The sequence below is a fragment of the Peromyscus californicus genome, unplaced genomic scaffold (genome assembly GCF_007827085.1).
Source record: "Peromyscus californicus insignis strain IS unplaced genomic scaffold, ASM782708v3 Scaffold_6__1_contigs__length_162567912, whole genome shotgun sequence".
Lineage (NCBI taxonomy): Eukaryota > Metazoa > Chordata > Mammalia > Rodentia > Cricetidae > Peromyscus > Peromyscus californicus.
Window position 1 is genome coordinate 68976953 of NW_026294584.1, and position 7006 is coordinate 68983958.

Here is a 7006-nt window from a genome sequence, read left to right on the forward strand (position 1 = left end):
AGCCCTGCCTGTCCTGAAACTCACCATGTAGACCAGGCTGGCCTTGAACTCACAGAGATCACTACTTTCTGAGTGCTGGGATTAAAGGCACGAGCCCCCCCCCCCCCCCCCCCCCCCCCCCCCCCCCCCGCCCACGCAGCTATGCCTGACTTTGTACATGGGTGCTGGAGGTCTGAACTCAGGTCCTCGTGCTCACATGGCAAGCACATTACCAGTTGAGCCAGTTCTGCAGCCTCCAGCCTCCCTTCCCCCTTTTTTCATAAGTATCTCTAGTAGTTACACGAATTTTCCAGAGTGAACAGGACCTCAAGATAAAGTATGCTCCTTGGAGGTCAAGTTGCCTAGACTACAAGGGCACAGGGAAGCGGTCTTTCCACTAAGCAGTACCAGCTGGGTGAAGCGGCCTCGTGTGAACAGCTAAACCATCAGAGCAAAGAGGGAAGGAAATCAGGGAGTTGGGAGACCACAAGAAAGGCCAGCAAAATGGCTCAGCAGAGAAAGGTGTTTGCCACCAAGCCTGATGACCTGGGTTCGATTCTTAGAACCTATATGGTGGGAGGAGGGAACTGACTCCCACATGCTGCCCTCTGTCAAGTGTGGTGGCACACATCGCCCCTGCCCTGTGTGAAAACAATCATTTATTCATTTATTCAATGAACATACAGAGTGCCTAATGCCAAGCACTGTCCTAGAAGCTAGGATGAGAGCGTGGAATAAAACACACCCTCGGCCTTCCTTGAGTTGACATTCTCGTGGAGGAGACTAAAGAGGGAGATCCTGAGAAACATGGTCCAAATTCTATGGCTTTATCCAGAGAGTCGGTGTTACGTATCTATCAGTCCTTCTTCCCTAAATGTACTCATTCAATTAGAAAATCTACAATCTATGGAAAAGACATCGCTAAGCAACCAGATACCATCTGCGGGCTACTATACTGTCCTAAGCCAGAGTTGGAGAATAACAGAGATGAGAGGCAGGATTTATGTAGTAATTATTGATAGCACAGTAGAAAGAGGCACACACAGGAAAGGGCTAATGTCATCCAGTTGGTGATGTCTTACAGAAACAAATTCCACCCCAGTAGTTGTCAAAATATACACTAAGAATCAAAATGATTTCTCTCTGGGCCTATGGGACTTTGCACATGGGATTCAAGTACTGTCTACTCACCTTCCAGAGGAGGTAGGACAATGGTTCTCAGCCTGTGGGTTGCGACCCCTTTGGAAACCTGACTGGCCTTTTCACATGGGGTTGCCTATCGGAAAACGCAGATCTTTACATTACAGTTCATAGCCATAGCAAAATTACACTTATGAAGTAGGAACAAAATAATGTTATGGTTGGGAGTCACCAGAACGTGAGGAACTGCATTAAAGGGTTGCAGTATTTAGAAGGTTGAGAACCACTGAGATAGAGGATGATTGTCCCCAGAGTGACTACCCTAGTTTGTCCACAGTTGTCCTAGTTTGAGCCCTGGAGGTCTACATCACAGAAAGCCCTCAGTTCCAGGCAGTCTGGGACAGACTGCTGAGCAAAGGGACCAGGCGCCAACGTGAGGGCAGAAGACATAGGACAGGCATCAGCAGGGGTGGGAGACAGCTCTCCTGACCCCATCCATTAGATCAGCATACCTTTTTGGCTAGCGCTCAACTCCAGAACTAACTTTTCCAAACCTGTCACTCAACATGCTAAAGAAGAACATGAAGGCAGATTCCCAGTCCCAAATTCAGCCTCACACTGAGCCAGGCCACCCTTCCTTCCTGGACCTCAGAGCCATTGCGTGTTAAGTAAAGGGCTGGACCACATCAGAGCTACTACACTCCAGACAGTGGGTCCATTTTCATTGTCATAAAGTTGATCAAGTGGATTGCAAATGCTATATTTTGTAATTGTTTATTACATTTATTTATTGTGTGTGTGTGTGTGTGTGTGTGTGTGTGTGTGTGTGATGGAGGCATGCACGTGCCACCACACGTGTGGCGGTCAGAGCATAACTTGCAGGATTTGGTTCTCTCCGACTACGAGGTGGGACCAAAGGATTGAACTCAGATCATCAGGTATGGTGGCAAGCAACTCTCCCTGCCGAGCCATCTCTCTGGAACCGCAAAAGATATTTTTAATTAATGAAACAAGTTAAGTAAGAGATAGTAGAGATCATGGCACATCATACTAAGGAAGTATTGTTTGTAATCTGTGTTTCTGCTGTGTATACATGTCCCTGTGTTGAGCCTCAGTGTAAACTGTAATGCTCAGTGTGGGCTGCAGCCAACCTTTAAAGTCAAAAGTTGGGTACTCCAACTGTCCTGCAGGTTCTAGATTTTTTTTTTATTGAAAATAGGTTTTCTTCTCATATAATATATCTGATTATGGTTTCCCTTCCCTCTGCTCCTCCCAGTTCCTCCCCACCTCCCCTCCCATCTGGGTCCACCCCTTTCTGTCTGTCATTAGAAAACAAACAGGATTCTAAGGGATTATTATATGATATAATATAATGTAATAAACTATAATAAGATAAAACAAAAACTAAGACATCAGAATAGGACAAAAGAGAGGGAAAAGAGTCCAAGAAAAGGCACAAGAAACAGATAAAAATGCAGAGACTCACTCATTTGAACACTCAGGAATCCCATAAAAACATTAAACGAGAAGTCATACATACATACACAAAGGACCTAGGGAGGGAGGGAGGAGGGAGGAGAGAGAGAGAGAGAGAGAGAGAGAGAGAGAGAGAGAGAGAGAGAGAGAGAAGAGCCTCTGGAATGCTGCCTTCCAGCTGGAGGGACTCAGAGAGCCCAGCAAATGCCACAAGCATGGACACCACGGTCCCCTGGAAAAAAAGCCAGGAGAAGATGTGTGATGGAATTATCCACAGATGCACACTCACCGTAGCCACTTGCCGAGCGTGGAACCTGACAGGCACTGCCTGCAGCCTGCTGAGGAAACCGTGCTCTCGTGATTTGTCATCTACAGTATCGAGATCTAGAATGAAGAAAAGTTAGCGCTTTTCACACGAGGAGTCACCATCAGAGAACCCTTCTGTTTCCTAGCCCCCTCCCCTGCACACGCAAAAGGAGTCGCACAGGAATTTCCACACAGTCGAGATCTGGATAAAAATACCAGCGTCCTGAAAGAAAAATGTGGCTTGTTTTGTTTGGTTTTTCCTTTCAGGTCGCCATTTCTTTCCAGTCCAGTTTGGTGACAGGATGGGATTGGAAAAGGCTGCTGTGGGTGGTCCCCAGTGTTTAAAAACTTAGGAAGTGATGTCACTCTTCCAAAGTATAAAAAGTACTGCCCTTGCAGAAGACTCAAGTTAGTCTCCAAGGCCCACCTATGAGTCTTCTGGCCTCTGAGGCAATGTATACACACACACACACACACACACACACACACACACACACACACACACACACTTTCAGTCACACAAACACACATAATTAGTAATAAAAAGAATAAATCTTTAAAAAACAGACAAAAACTTAAGATTTTACAGTGGAACCTGAATGTGGGGCTACCTCAGGGGCAGGGATGGTCACGGGATGAGCTCAGCCCAGATGAAGGTGCCTGAGCCCCTGGGGCCACATCCCACACAGGTGAGGGGTGTGTGCCTGGGTATGAGGAAGCTTCCTATAGAGCTCACTGCCTTCTGGTTAGTCCCGGCAGTGGGTGGGGACTGGGTGTACAAACAGATGGCTGTACTAGTCAGGACCTGTCACTTTGGGAAAACAGGGTTTATGGAAAGGACAGACATGCTCGCAGGCCCACCCTGAACTGAGCAGCCAGGTGTCGGGGCTGGAGGAACGGTAGCCGCTCAGCTCTGGCCAGTCCCTTCCTCTCTGTAGTTCTGTGTTTCTTGAGGCTAGGTAAATATCAAACAGCCTTCAAATAAATCAAACAGAGCTGCGGAACTAGCAGCCACATATCTCATGGTCTTTAGCTCCTGTTGCTAGACTCCAGATTCCAAGATTCTCTCAGCTCATCTCTTGGCTGCACATGCCCCTTGCCTGGCTAGGATGGGGATGACTGCAGGGCAGCCTTGTCCCATCAGCTGCTGCTAGAACTTCAGAGCCCAGCAGAGCAAGCATATGGAGAGCAGGCAGGTGCCCAGGGATCCCGAGGCTTCCGGAGATCTCCACGGCAGGAGACAAGCAGGGCTCCCAGGAGACACAAATCCTGAGGGTGGCTTGGAATCCAAATTCCAGAGGAGTGAAGAGACAGATACCAGCGTGGATCTGGAGCAAGAGAACAATACCAGTACCCAGTGAATAAAACTGGGGCGCTGTGGGAGGTGTCATTACAGGAAAAAGATCGCAGTCACCAGATGTGGGGCACGGACTGAGGGAAGCGCAGAGGCCCACCTGAATCATCACCTTTCTTGCCTCCTCTCAGAGCGGAGCCTTGATGCCATAGGCAACTGATGAAGATAACCTGGCTGTCTACTTCGTTAGCTCAGCATTTTGTTTAGGCAACCCGGGGCTGTGGAGTATTTACATGAGTAGAAACTGGATAGGCACGCACGCACGAAGGCAGGGCTGCATGCCCCTACATCAAAATCACCTCAAGAGCTTGTTTAAAATGCAGACCTCAGGGTTCCCCAAGAAACACAAGGACCCTAACTTCTTGGCCCAGGACACTACACAACGGTGTGATGCAGGTCATCTTGTTCTGTTGGGAACAGTTTCGGACTATTGGGTTCTGTTTGCCCTGAACAGGTCAATGTTCATTCACGTGAAAACCTCCTGTGTGATTTTTCCCCCTGCGTGGGAAGACATGATGCCTAGGAGAGTGTTATCTCACGCCCTACCCCCACAGCAGACAGATTTCCTCAGCCCCAGCTGCAGTCCGGGTTTTGATGTAATCCCAGTGTCCAGACCTCAGCCCCACCCTCCACCCACTGTGGCTATAATTATGCCATCCTTTCCAGACCTTGGCTGGAGCCCAGCCGCCCCTGCTCCTTGCTAGTCCCTAAAAGTGCTTCAGAGTTTTGGGTGAGGAGTCCAAAAACATCTCCAAGAGCCAGAAACTTCCCTGCCCTCCGCACACTGGCCTAAGCCATAAGAATGGCCTCTGCCTTCATTTCTTGCGCTAATTTCTTCCCTTCATTGAGAAATAAATATCTATTGAATACCAGGTTACCAAAGTGAGAATGTCCTTTGATTCCCGGGAAATACTCACTTCTCAGGAAGAGTTCTGTATTGGCTTTTTTTTTTTTGCCTGTTTTTCACTTTAAGGATAATTTCTAATGACATTTTCATATAAAGTTAGAGATTAAATATGTACTCACTAAGTAAAGGTCAAATGATATTACATTATGAGGAACAACAAATAGTCCAAATAAGTTCAATACATTTAAGCCTTGAGCATGCTCAGTAGTTTGGTATCTAAACTGGCTGGAAGGAACCTTGTAGCACTCAGAACCACAGAACCACAGAACCTGGGCCCCAGGTTGAAGCTCCCAACTTGTCAAAGTTCTTTTATTGTGGGCACGGTCATCAAGGAACAATAGAGAGCCTCTGTTCCTGATTCCAGCAATTATGCAATTAGAAGTTTAGCACAAATCCCCAGGACACCATGAAACGGCCTTTCTCAGTGAATAAAACAGTCTCCGGCTTACCAAGCTGCCTCGTTAAAAATGTGATTTCAGGAGTGCTTGAGGGAAGAACTTAACTCTGAAGTCTGTCTGTTCTAAAATCACCTGTGTGACAGACAACCTCTGTACTAGCACTTGGTCCCCGGGGCTAGGGACAGTAGAGAACTGGCTTCCTACTGTCATGCTCAACCGGATGCTAGCTTCAAGACAACAGTGGTGTCTACCATACAGGCTGGTGTAACTTACTCGTGTTATGTTGATGTCGAAGTTGTTTGGGTATTATTAATATGTAGACTTTGCTATACACATGCTTGTGGAATGTTTGCTACGGTGCTGGCCACCTTGAAGACACTTTTTCTTTCTTTCTTTCTTTCTTTTTTTTTTTTTTTTTTTTTGGTTTTTCGAGACAGGGTTTCTCTGTGTAGCTTTGCGCCTTTCCTGGATCTTGCTCTGTAGACCAGGCTGGCCTCGAACTCACAAAGATCCGCCTGCCTCTGCCTCCCGAGTGCTGGGATTAAAGGCGTGCGCCACCACTGCCCTGCTGAAGACACTTTTTCAATAGCACTTTTTATGGCTAGCCCTTTCCCCTCCCCAGGATGCTCAGCCACTGAGCTGTGTGGTCCCGCCCTACTTTTTTTTTTTTTTTTTTTTTTTTTTTTTTACAGGGGAGAGCGCGAACGCAGTCCCCCACTACCACAAATTATGCAGTCGAGTTTCCCACATTTGGGGAAATTGCAGGGGTCAGCACATCCAGAGTGCAATGGATAAGCCTCGCCCTGGGAAAACCACCTTCGTGATAATGGTATCTCCCCTGCCAGGTAAGTATCCGCCCTACTTTTTATTATTACATTTTATTATTCTGAGACAGGGTCTCACTAAGTTAACCAGATTACTCTTAAACTTGTAATCCTCCTGTCTCACCTTCCCGAATGGCTAGAATTACCTGCCTGGACCATGGATTAGTTTTGTAATCCACACAACCCTATGAGATAGTTACTATTAGCTTCCTGTCTGAGTGAGTAAAACGAGGCACACGGCTTAACCGGCTTGGGCCTGGCGTGGAGCAAGCAGTGATTTTAGACCTGAACCAAGAAGGTCTGGCTCCAGGACCTGAGTTTTCAACCCCAAACTGCACAATTTTGTCATTTACATTGTATGTTCCATATACACAAATACATGTATATGAAATTATATAAATAGTACACAAAAATCTTTAGATGTCTTTATATTTCTATAAGTTTAAGTTGTTAGAATAAAAGCATGTGATCCAATATTCATCTCATGATAATTTTCCTTATTATAAACCAAGTTTTGTGCCAAAACTGTTCAAGTCAAAAAACACACACACACATGCTAGGTGGTGGCTCTGCTAATGTTAGGGAATCCAAGCCTGGATCCTAGTGGTGATACACAGGCGGA

At 46.7% G+C, this 7006-nt stretch overlaps 1 non-coding gene across 1 annotated transcript; it reads right to left on the reverse strand.

Annotated features, from left to right (window-relative positions):
• Positions 1-6249: 6249 nt before the first annotated feature.
• Positions 6250-6413, reverse strand: LOC128100238 (U1 spliceosomal RNA). Its single transcript, XR_008214749.1, has one exon. It is a non-coding gene; the product is annotated as a U1 spliceosomal RNA (small nuclear RNA).
• Positions 6414-7006: the final 593 nt, after the last annotated feature.